The following is a 12,582-nucleotide window of genomic DNA, read 5'->3' on the forward strand; positions in this document are numbered from 1 at the left end:
CTTCTCTGTGCTTAAACTTTCTTCTGTGTAAAACAGGAAAAATAATACCACCTTTGTATGGCTGCTGTGGAGATGAGATGAGAGTGTAATATAAATTGCCCGCTAAGTATTGATCTAGCTCATAGGAGGTCTTCCAGAGTATGAGTTATTTCTTTTATTTGTTGATTATCTCAGACAAGAGCGTGGTGAAAGGCATGGCATGTGAACAATGTGTGGTGTTTTGGGGAAACGGTGTAAGGCAGGTGTGGTTGTCGTATGGCATGACAGGCAGAATATGGAGAAATTCAGCTGGAAAGTAGATTGGCACTGGAGTGATTAGCGCCATGAATGCTAATATCCTTTGGGTAAGCTTAGTCTTGCCAGGTTTGCAGTTACATTAGATGTACCAACAGTACATTAGATACAAAGGCATTGCAGGTACAGCACCATATTCTATATTTTTTTGACCTAAATGAATGCACATTGAAAGTAAATTTTCATAAAATGTCTGGAAAGTCCTTCAGTTAGGTTTCAAATGGATCAAGGAAAAGAAATCAGGATGTGAGTCAATCTGATAAATATAGAATGTTTTCAGTCACTTGAAATGTAAAAATCAGCTACTAGGAAACATGGTTTCTTAAAAAAATTGACCCACTTTCTTTTAGGATTGGCAAGGTGAGAGCTCAGTTTTTCTAACATTATGTGTGCTTTGCTTTGCTTTACTGTCAAACCAGCAGTAAACAGTGCAGAGAAAAACATGAGGTCAGGGCTGATGCAGGTGAAGGAGACTCCCTGTGCCTTTGCTTCTTATGAGAGGCGAGTCCAAAATTTGGTGCCCTTAGCAGCCTGCAGGGAATATGACAATTCTCCTGGGTCAGAGGAGCCCCAGGCTGCTCTCTGCCCTGTATGCCTCTTTAGACTGGTGGAGGTGGGTAAATGCAGAATACATCAGCACTCCTAGGGGGCCTGGGTTCCATATTTGTAATTTGTTGTGGAAGCACAGTTAGACAACCAACTTTCTTTAGTCGTTATTTCTTGCATTGTTGTCTAGCCTACTCAGAGTTTTAGAGCAGCAGTCCTGGTCCTGCTTTACAAAGGTTTCTCCTGGTTTCCTGCAGCGGCCTCCTTTATAGGTCAATTGGTTTCCAGTCATTCTCCTTCCCAGTTTATTTTTTCACTGGTGCTGGCGTTATTTTTTCAAGGCCAAGCAAAAATTGCATCTCTGTTCAGTTTAAAACCTCTAGTTGCCTCTAAGGCCTGCAAGCCCTCACAGCTGCAACCATCTCCCTTCTGCTGCACCTAAGCTTTTACCTTTTCCTGTTCTATGTGTCTGTGCTTTTGCACACACCTTCTGGAATGACCTCTCCCTTCTTACCAATCTTCTCCCAGTCTGGCAGGCTTCTACTCGTAATTGTGACCCATTTTAAAAATTATTTTTGTGAACCTTACACCAACTTCTGGCAGAAATAGAGCAAACAAATGCATAATGCAAGTTATTCTTAATACCTGCTCCTTCCTCGCCATTCATATCTGGGTTATCATCAGGTCTTCCCAAGTGTCTTTATAGTCTTTCTGCTTTCCTCCATGTGCTTCTTTACCAGCACTCTTCTGGTGCAAGCCTGTATCCTCTCTCAAGTGGCCTGTTGCAGAGGTCAGCTAGCTCATCTTCCTACTACTTGCTTTTTTTTAAAAACCCGGTTGATTCCTTTCATGTTTTTCTCATGTTTTAAAAAATGTATTTTCATATATTTAATGGCATGTGAATTCTTTTTATATTAAAAAGCTATATATTTGGATAGCTGTGTATATTTTAAAATTTTTATTGAGATTCATTCACATAAAATTAAAAAAGTACAGTTGTTTTTAGTATATTTACAGACTTGTGCAGCCATCACCAGAATCCAATTGTAGAGCATTTTTATCAGTCTAGAAAGAAACCCTGTTCCCTTTAGCAGTGACGACTCATTCTCAATATTCCCTCTTCCCCCAAACTAAGACCCATTTATCATCTACTTTCTGTCTTAATAGATTTTTCTACAGTTCTCATAAAGAAATCATATGTGGTTATTTATGGCTTCTTTCACTTAGAATTATATTTTCAAGATTCTATTATGTTGTGGCATGGTTAGTACTTCATTTCTTTTTATGACTGAATAGTATTCCATTGTTTGGATTTTTTTTGTCTGTTCATTATTAATGTACGTTGGGATCATTTCCACTTTCTGGATCTTGTAAGCAATGCTGCTTAGAACATTCATGTATAAATTTTTATGGACATCCTTTTTTATTTCCACTTAGGCGTGCAATTGCTGGATCACACGGTAATTGTAATTCTATGATTAACATTTTGAGAAACTACCAAATTTTTCTAAAGTGGCTGTAGCATTTTACATTCCCACCAGCAGAGTATAAGAGCTCTAATTTCTTCACGTGATGACCAATACTTTTTTGTGTTTTTGATTATAGCCATCAGATGCGTTGTGAAATGATATCTCATTGTGGCTTCCATTTGGACTTCACTAATGGTTAAAGATGTTGAGTATCTTTTCATGTACTTATTGGCCATATGTGTATTTTCTTTACAGAAATGTCTTCTCAAGTCCTTTTTAAACGGGTTGTCTTTTTGTTGCCGAATTGTGAGCGTTCTTTATATATTCTGGATACAAGTCTCTAACCAGATACATGACTTCGAATATATTTTCTCTTTTCTAAGGGTTGTCTTTTCATTCTTGTTAATTTCAAAGAAGATAGGTTTTTAATTATGATGTAGTACAATTTATTTGTTTCTTTTGTTGCTGAGTTTTGGATCATATCTAAGAAACTGTTGCCTAACTCAAGATCACAAAGATTTATAACTGTTTCCTTCCAACAGTATTATGGTTTTAGCTCTTCATGTTTGTGTCTGTGATCGATTGTGAGTTAGCTTTTGTGTATGGTGTGATGTAAGAGGTTAACTTCATTCTTTTGCTTTGTATATCCAGTGTCCCAGCACTATTGAGAAGACTTATCTTTCACCACAGAATTGTGTTGGCACCCTTGTTGAAAATTAATTGACCACAAACATAGAGTTTGTTTCTAGACTTTCACTTCTGTTCTATTTATCTACATGTCTATCTTTATGCCAGTACCATTTCTGAAGAATTTATACCAGAATTTCTAAAGAATTCTCAGTTATTTCAAGAAAGTCAAGTCAGCTGGGGTTTTGATAGGAATTCCATTGAATAGATAGATCAGTTTGGGGAATATTGCCTTTTTAACAATGTTAAATTTAACATTCCATGAACATGGAATATCTTTTCATTCTTCTTGGATGCTATTGTAAATGGAATTGTTTTCTTAGTTTTGTTTTCAGATTGTTCATTGCTAGCGTACAGTAATACAGTTGTTTTTGTGTGTTGATCTTGTATCATGCAACTTTGCTGAACTTGCTTATTCTCATAGTTTTTTAGTGGGTTTGTTAATATTTTCTATATACAGGATCCATGTTACCTGCACAGAAAAGAAATTTTACTTATTCTTTTTAATCTTGATGCCTTTTATTTCTTTCTCTTGTGTAGTCACCCCTCATTGGAACCTCCATTACAGTGTAGAATAACAGTTTAAAAAAAAAAAGACATCCTAGTCTTTTTCCTGATCTGAGAGGAAAGCATTCAGTCTTTTACCATTAAGTATGTTAGCTATGGGTTTTTGGGTAGATGTCCTTTATCAGGCTGAAGAAGCCTCTGTCTGTTCATAGTTTAAGTGTTTTCATCTGGTTGAATTCTGTCAGATTCTTTTTCTGGATCTTTTGAGATGATTGTATGACTTTTCTTGTTGAGCCTATTGATATGATGGATTACATTAATTGATTTTCAAGTATTGAACCAGTGTTGCACACCTGGAATAAATCGCACTTGATTTTGTTGTGTAATTATTTTTATACATTGCTGGATTTAATTTAATATTTTGTTGAGGAATTTTGCATTTATGTTCACGAGAGAGAGTGGTCTTTAGTTTTCCGTTCTTGTGATGTCTTTATCTGGTTTTGGTATATGGGTAATGCTGGCTTCATAGGATGAGTAGGAAGTGCCCCTTCTGCTTCTATTTTCTGAAAGAGATTGTAGAGAAATTACATCATTTTTTTTTTCTTTGAATGTTTTGGTAGAATTCACTGGTGAAACCATCTGCATCTGATGCTTTCTGATTTAGCAGCATATTAATTACTGATTCAGTTTCTTTAATAGATATAGGCCTATTAGGTTATCTATTTCTTGTCCTGGTAGATTGTGCCTTTCAAGGAATTGGTTTATTTCATACAACTTAGCAAATTGATTGGCATATAGTTGTTCATAGTATTTCTTTATTATGCTTGTGCTGTCAGTGGGATTCAGTAGTGAGGAATTTCTCATGTTAGTAATTTGTATTCTCTTTCCTTTCTGATTTAGTAATTTGTTTTCTCTCTCTTTTTTTTTAATGGCTAGCCTGGCCCAAACTCTAGAGGCTTAACAATTTACTGATCTTGTTAAAGAACTAATTTTTGATTTGATTGATTTTTCTCTACTGATTTTCTGTTTTCAATTTCATTGATATCTGCTGATTTTTACTCTCTTTTTCTCACTTATTTTATTTAGATTTAATTGTTTATTTTAGAGTTTCTTAAGGTGGAAGCTTAGATTGCCAATTGTAGACGTTTCTTAATATTACATTCAGTACATTCAGTGCTGTAAGTTTTCCCCTAAGCACTGCTTTTGCTGTGTCACACGTGTTTTGATAAATTTTCAATTTCATTTAGTTAGAAATGTTTTAAATTTCTCTTGAGATTTCTTGTTTTATTTTTGTTTTACTTAGAAGTACCTTAATTTCCAAGTATTTTGAGGTTTTCCAGCTGTCTTTCTGTTATTAATTTCTAGGTTTATTTCCGTTGTCATCTAGGAGCATACTTCAGTATGATTTCTATTTTAAATTTGTTAAGATGTGTTTTTAGCCCAGAATGTGGTCGGTCATGGTGAATATCCATACGACCTTGGGAAGAATAAGTAGTCTGCTGTTGTTGAATGCAGTATTCTGTATTCAATTAGATCTAGTATTCAATTAGATTTAGTGTTTTTTTTTTTTTTTTTTTGGTGTTCAGTTCAACTATACCCTTGATTGATTTTTTGCGTGCTGGATCTATCAGTGATAGAGGTAAGTTGAAATTTGCAACTATGGTAGTGGATTTGTTTATTTCTCCTTGTAATTCTGTCAGTTTTTAAATCATGTAGTTTGATGCTCTGTTGTTAGGTAAATACACATGGTTATTATGTTGGAGAAAAGACCCCTCCAGCATTACATAATGCCCCCTTTTCTCCCTGAGACTAGTCCTTGTTCTGAGATCTGCTTTCTCTGAAATTAATGTGACTGCTCCAGGTTTTATTAGTGTTTGCATGGTTTATCTTTCTTCATCTCTTCATTTTTAATCAATCTGTGTTTTTGTATTTAAAGTGGATTTCTTGTACACAGCATATAGTTGGGTCTTGTTTTTAATCCACTCTGACAGTATCTGTCTTTTAATTGGTGCATTTTAGACCATTCATACTTAGTGATTATTTAAATAGTTGCATCATTATGTATTATGTTTGTAACTGTTCATTGCCCATTTTTTAATTTCTTTCATTTTTGACTTTCACACTTTTTCTGCCAATTTTCTTCCTTAGTATATCAGTTATACTTCATTAGAGATTTTATTTTTGTTGATTGCCATGTTGTTTGCAATATACATTCACAACTAATCCATGCCTACTTTTTAATAACATTATACCACTTCATGGTGGTAAAGGTATAAATGCGTATCCCCATTTCTTTCCTCCCATTCTTTATAATATTGCTATCATTCATTACCCTTTTCTGTAAGCTACAGTCACCCCGTACATTGTTGGCATTATTGTTTTGAATAAATTGTTGTCATTTAGATCCATTAGTTATGAGTCAAAAAGAATCTTGAAATTTATTTAGTAGTCTGTTGTTAGCAGTAGTTGGGCTTAATAATTCTGAATATATTTTCTTTTCGTTGTGGGATAGAGCAAATGAAAAAATGTTGGTCTTGGGAACCAGACTTTTCATTATGGTAGGAAAGAGAAAGTACAGATATGGGATGGGGGAAGGTGAGGAAGAAACCTGTTACACTGGATTTGAATTAGAGTTATCAGGACAAACTAATAAAAACCATAAGTATATTGTATGTACACATATTTATATTTATTTCCTATTCTGACCACTGAAACAGTCTAAAAGGAATGATACCACAGTAGCGGTGAACATATCTAGTGTCCAGATTTTGGTTTCTAAAGACTAGTCCCCCACTGAAAGAAGCCAGGGCTCTTTGGAGAAATGTCTGATTTCATGTCTGGAGCAGGAAAAGAGAAAGGTGAGCCTGGAACATCTTTGTGGGTCAAAAAGCAAGGAAGTGTTCAAATACTAAAAGGAACATGTCAGAAGGACATAGAAACATGTCAAATACTAAAAGGAACGTGTCAGGACATAGGCTTACAAGGGCTCTCACTGGCCATATATAGGATAATTTGAACATTAAAAAGTATAATGATAATGGGTTATAGCACCTTGAGTAAAGAATCCATGAAGCCATAGAGATTACTCAAAATGGTGGGGTAGAGAAGAACATGTTTTTATAGAAGAATGGTAGGAACAATAGAAAATCACCGTTTTGAAACCACCAATGTAAAAATAAAAGAATTATGGCAGGGTGAGATACAGACCCTTTATATTTTTCCAAATGGGTATTCAGTTGTCCCAACACCATTTATTCATCTTTACCCCACTGATTTGAAGTGCTGTTTTTATCATAAGCTAAATTTCCATCTGATCTTTCTGTTCTGTTTTATGATCTCTGTAGATGTTGTACTTCTGCATTATTTTAGGATTAAAGCTGTATTATGTTTTTTAATGAATTTGTGATACATATGTTTATTTATTTATGTATTTATTTACTTATTTTTGGCAGCTTTGGATCTTTGTTGCCACATGTGAGCTTCTTGTTGCAGTGGCTTCTCTTGTTGGGGACCACGGGCTCTAGGCGCGCGGGCTTCAGTAGTTGTGGCACATGGGCTCAATAGTTGTGGCTTATGGGCTCTAGAGCGCAGGCTCAATAGTTGTGGCACATGGGCTTAGTTGCTCTGCAGCATGTGGGATCTTCCTGGGGCAGAGATCGAACCCGTGTCCCCTGCATTAGCAGGCGGATTCTCTACCACTGCGCCACCTGAATAATATTTCATTGAATGGATATAGCACATTTTTTGTTTTTATTTTTTAGATATTATGAGTAGTGCTGCTTAATACTTGTGTACAATTATTTGTTTGAATATACGTTTTCATTCTTTTGGTTGATGCCTAGGAGTAGAATTGTTGGGTCATATGGTAATTTTATGTTTAGTTTTTGGAGGAACCACCAAACTGTATGAGAGTCTGTATGAGAGTTATTTCTCCACATCCTCGTCAATGCTTGTTTTCTTTTTTTCTAAATCACAGCCATTTTACTGGATATGAAGTCATACCTTGTGGTTTTGATTTGCATTTCTCTAATAACAAATTATGTTGAGCTTCATTTCATTTATGTATCTTCTTTGGAGAAATATCTATTCAACTCCTTTGCCTGTTTTTCAGCTGGGTTGTCTTTTTGTTGTGAGTAATAAGAATTCTCTATATAATCTGGATTTTAACCCCGTATCAGTTGTGTGATTTGCAAATATTTTCTATTCTGTGGATTGTTTTTTCACTTTCTTGGTAATTTTGATGAAGTCTGTTTTACCTATTTTTTTCTTTTGTTGCCATATTTAAGACACTGTTGCCTAATCCAGGATCATGAAGATTTATACCTTTGCTTCCTTCTAAGAGTGTTATAATTTTAGCTCTTAGTTCCATTTTGAGAGAATTTTTGTATATGGTGTGAGGAAAGGGCCCAACTCCATTCTTTTGTGGGTGAATATTTAGTTGTCCCACCACTGCTTGTTGAAAAGTCTTCCACAATTGAATGGTTTTGGTATCTTTATTGAAAACCAATTGATTGTAAATTTTTATTTACTTATGTCTTCCTTAATTTCTTTCAATGGTGTTTTATAGTTTTCAGTGTACAGTCTTGAACTTTCTTAAGTTTACTGCTAAGTATTGTATTCTTTTTGATGCTATTACAAATTGAACTGTTTTCCTGATCTCATTTTTGGAGTTTTTATTAATAGTGTGTAGAAATATAACTGATTTTTGTATATTGATATTGTATCATGGAACTTTATTAAGTTCAGGTGTTAGCTCTAACAGTGTTTGGTGGATTCATTGGGATTTTCTGTGTGTAAGACCATGTTATTTGTAAATGGAAATAGTTTTACTTCTTTTCTTCCTATCTGGATGCCTTTTGCTTCTTTTTCTTGCCTACGTACCCTGGCTAGAATTTCCAGTTAACATTGAATAAAAATGGTGAAAACAGACATCATTATCTAGTTTTTTTATCTTGGGGCAGCAGTCCCCAACCTTTTTGGCACCAGGGACCGGTTTCGGGGAAAACAGTTTTTCCATGAAACAGGGGATGGAAATGGTTCAGGGGGTTAATGCAAGTTAGTAATGTGAGTGATGGTTCAGGTGGTGATGGGGAGCAGCAAACAAAGCTTCGCTTGCTTGACTGCCACTCACCTCCTGCTGTGCGGCCTGGTTCCTAAGAGGCTTCAGACTAGTACTGGTCTGGTCTGTGGCCCAGGGGTTGGAGACCCCTGTCTTAGGGAGAAGACTTTAAGTCTTTTAACATTAAGTATGATGTTAGTTGTGGGTTTTTAATAAATATCATGTTTTTAGGTTGAGGAAGTTTCCTTTTGTTACTAGTTTGTTGAGGATTTTAAATTTTTTTTTTTATAAAAAACATTTAAAGCATGTTGGATTTTGTCCAGTGTTTCTTCTGTATCTGTTGAGATGATCAGGTAGCTTTAAAATGTTTTCTTTTATTCTCTTAGTGTGGTGTATGACTTTGATTGATTTTTGTGCTGAACCACTTCTTGGTCGTGGCTGCTAGATTTGGCTTGCTAGTATTTTGTTGAGGATTTTTACCTCTGTATTCATAAAGGGATATTGTTCTAGTATATTCTTGCTTCCTTCTAATCTGTTTTCTATGTTGTGGCCTGAGTGATCTTTTTCAAATGCAAGTTTGAACAAAGAAATAAATTTCCCCGACTTGAAAAAAAGCTATTAGAAATGCATAGCAGACATTAGGCTAAATGGTGAAATACTTAGAAACATTTTTCGTTAAAGGCATTGACAAAATAAGGGAACTTATTAGTTTTGCTACTGTTATGTTGGACTTGAAGTCCTAGCTATAGTAAAACAGCAAGGACAGGAAATGAAATTAACATTGGAGCAGAAAATGTAACTGCCAGTATTTCTAGATAATGGTTGATTGTTGTCTTAGAAAACTGAAAAGAACTACTTAGTAAATCTATTAATATTTCATAAATTTGCTAGAAAAAGTTCGTATAAAATAGCTATAAAAGTACCACGTACTCTCAATATGTGTCTAGAAAATGTAACTGATATAGAAATAAAAGCATTCACTAGAGGCAACAGGTAGCTTTTAAAGATGTGCAAGAGCTATATGAAAAAGTCTCTTCAATCTTTATTGAGGAAAAAACTAGGACTTGAAAATTTGGAGCATTGCACCATGTTCTAAAGGGAAAGAGTTAATACTTTAAATATGTCAGTTTCCTAAGTATTAAATAAATATCCTAATAGTGTATTTTAAACTTCATCGAAAAGAGTTGTGTTTAAAAAAAAAAAGAATTGTGTTTAAGAATATTTAAGACTTTTGAAAAATAATAGGCGGTAGAAGTGGGGCTTAATGTACAGTAGTTAACAATACATAAAATATTGTTATAGTAATTAAAGTGGCAGAACATTAGAGTAGGAGTAGACAGATTGATAGTAAAGCAGAGTAGAGAGTCCAGAAAGTGATTTTCATAGTTGTTTATTACACAGTTTGTTTGATTTTTGAAATCAGAAAGAAAGTAGTGGACTGTTTTATAAATGGCGCTAGCCAAAAATGTTTATGTATTTTAGAGAAAATAAGACTCCTGCAGAGATGAGAACAGCAGAAATGAAAGTAATCAATGTTAGGAGAAAGTATTAGAAAATTGTTTCTAATCATTGGGGTAGAGAGAGCCTTTATTTTGTTTTAATTTGTTTAGTTTTGCTTTTTCTTAATTAACTATACAGTTGGTATTGTGACCAGTATTTAGCATGGTTTGTTTTGAGAACTAGCTGTGCCTTCCTCCACCTCATCTCCCATACTCCAGAAGTAGTTATTTAAAACTCTTTGGCTGATTCTTTTGGGCACATGTTATCTCATTTAAAATAACATACATGTATTTCTGTTTTTGGAATTTTCAAATTTAGGTTATCTATCTGTTGAATTTTTTCAGTGGAGGATAAGGGTTTGGTCCCCTTTCACACTTCATCACACATACGTACCTTCTCTTTTGCCCTCCTTCTCACTCCGTGGTTCTTTGGTAATTTGGCTCTATTTCTAGTTCTAAGTGAATGTTGCCATTTTTTTAAAAAAAAATAGCTTAATTGAGATATAATTCATGTATCTTAAATTCTCCTATTTAAAATATACAATTTAATGGCTTTTAGTGTATTTACAGGGATGTGCAGCTATCACCACAATCAGTTATTGACCATTTTCATTGCCCCCAAAAAGTCACACTTTTAGCTGTCACTGCTCAACCCCTCCACCTTCACCAGCCCTAGGCAACCACTAGTCTACCTTTTTTGTGCCTTCTGGTTTGTCTACTCTCAACAGTTCATATAAATGGAATTATACAGTATGTACTCCTTTGTGACTGGCTTCTTTACTCAGCATGTTTTCAGGGTTCATCCACGTTGTACGTGTATCGATACTTTTTCTTGACAGATATTACAATGCATGAATATACTACATTTTGTTTATCCATTCATCAGCTTATGGATATTTGGGTTGTTTCCACCTTTTGAATAGTTTGATCATTCTGGTGTAAGCATTTGTGTGGACATGTGTTTTCATTGTAAACCCTTTTTAAGGAAGATACTAAGCCGGAAAGTTGTAAAGGCAATAATATACCATATAAAAAGTTAAAACTTTGGTGCAAAAAAAAAAATACTATAAATAAGTTGAATTTTAAAAGTGAATGATAGGGAAAAGATCTATTATATAAATAATGAGTTAATATCTGTAATCTAAAAACTTAGTCATCGAAATGCAAAAGACAACTCTGATAAGATTGGCAAACAGTAAGAACAGTTAATTCAGAAAACAAATGACAAATGATCATTAAACTTTGTTAACTCAACTTTAGTTCGTAAGATTGGGTGAAACCTGATATATAATGATCTTATTTCCCTATGTATTGTGAGAAATTTATAGTACTCACTGTTGAATGGTAGACCACTGAGTCTCAGTAATATATTTAATGAGGTCCCCTTATTGACCTGAAATGACATGTGTAGATAACGTAAGCAGCTCACACGCATAATTAAAACAAAAAAAATCTTTCAATATAACAGCGAAAACAAAAGAAAGGTAATTTATGGCAAAATAACTTACTTCAATATATAATTTTTCTGCTGTGATCATTAAAACATAAATAAGTTAGGACTTAAGAGAGTTAAGAAGACTAGAAACCATTCTGCAAAGTAAATAGAGGAAATAAAAAACAGATGGTATAAGGGGATATTAGAATAAAATCTAGTATTGGGTTGGTAATAACAGACTGTGCTTATTTGTATATGATAAGAGACTGAGAAAATAGCCTAAACTGAAGCAGGGGTAACATGCTAAGATAAATTTTAGACTGAGCAAAAGTGGTATTCTTACAAATGAACTATGCCTTATTTATTTATTTACTTATTTATTTATTTTTGAGACAAAGTAACTCTCTATTGGGATGTCGGAGAGGGTGGTGACAGGGTAAATTGTAACATTCAGTTTTTATTGATGCCAAATCAAATGGAAGTTCTCTCTTACCAGTAATATACTTAAAAATGCAGTGGATGTAATTACACTTAACATACCTTTTTTTGTGTTCTTTCTTTGGTAGGTACTATGTCAAACAATTTATTAGAATTCCTTTAGTTTTAGGGCAAAAAGCCTGTACTCAAAAAGAACATTATGTGTCTGTGTTTGAAGTTATGAGTTTTGTGCATTCCAGTGTATTAGATCCTGTGCTATAGTATCTCACGTATCTTGTCTAACAAAGGCTGGTGGTTCCATACAAAGTGGTACACAGAATTGCCACAGAAATTTCTGAATGACCTGAAGGAGCTGCGTTCCAGTGTCCTAACTTCTGTATTTCTTTATAAGTTAACGTGTGTAACGTAAGACTAATTTGTTGGCACAGCTGTGTCTTAGTACAATGTAGAGATAGTTTATTAGAATTGATATATATATCAACCTATATCTAATATATTAGAATTGATCTTAACGTCAGATTGCTTTTGTATATTTTTTGAAAATTAGCGACAGTGTAAATATTCAAATATGTGGGCAAGGAAGTGACCTAACCTTGGGTTAGGTTTGTGCAGGTAATACACATAGTTGGAACTCGCTCTGTTGAGATG

General features: G+C 34.3%; 1 protein-coding gene across 6 annotated transcripts in view; it reads left to right on the forward strand.

Moving 5' to 3' along the window:
- The window catches only part of AUH (AU RNA binding methylglutaconyl-CoA hydratase), a 180,208-nt gene that overhangs the window by 1,332 nt on the left and 166,294 nt on the right, over nucleotides 1-12,582 (forward strand). The gene's annotated exons all lie outside the window — the stretch shown is intronic.

Source organism: Hippopotamus amphibius, chromosome 2 (assembly GCF_030028045.1).
Source record: "Hippopotamus amphibius kiboko isolate mHipAmp2 chromosome 2, mHipAmp2.hap2, whole genome shotgun sequence".
Taxonomy (NCBI): Eukaryota; Metazoa; Chordata; class Mammalia; order Artiodactyla; family Hippopotamidae; genus Hippopotamus; species Hippopotamus amphibius.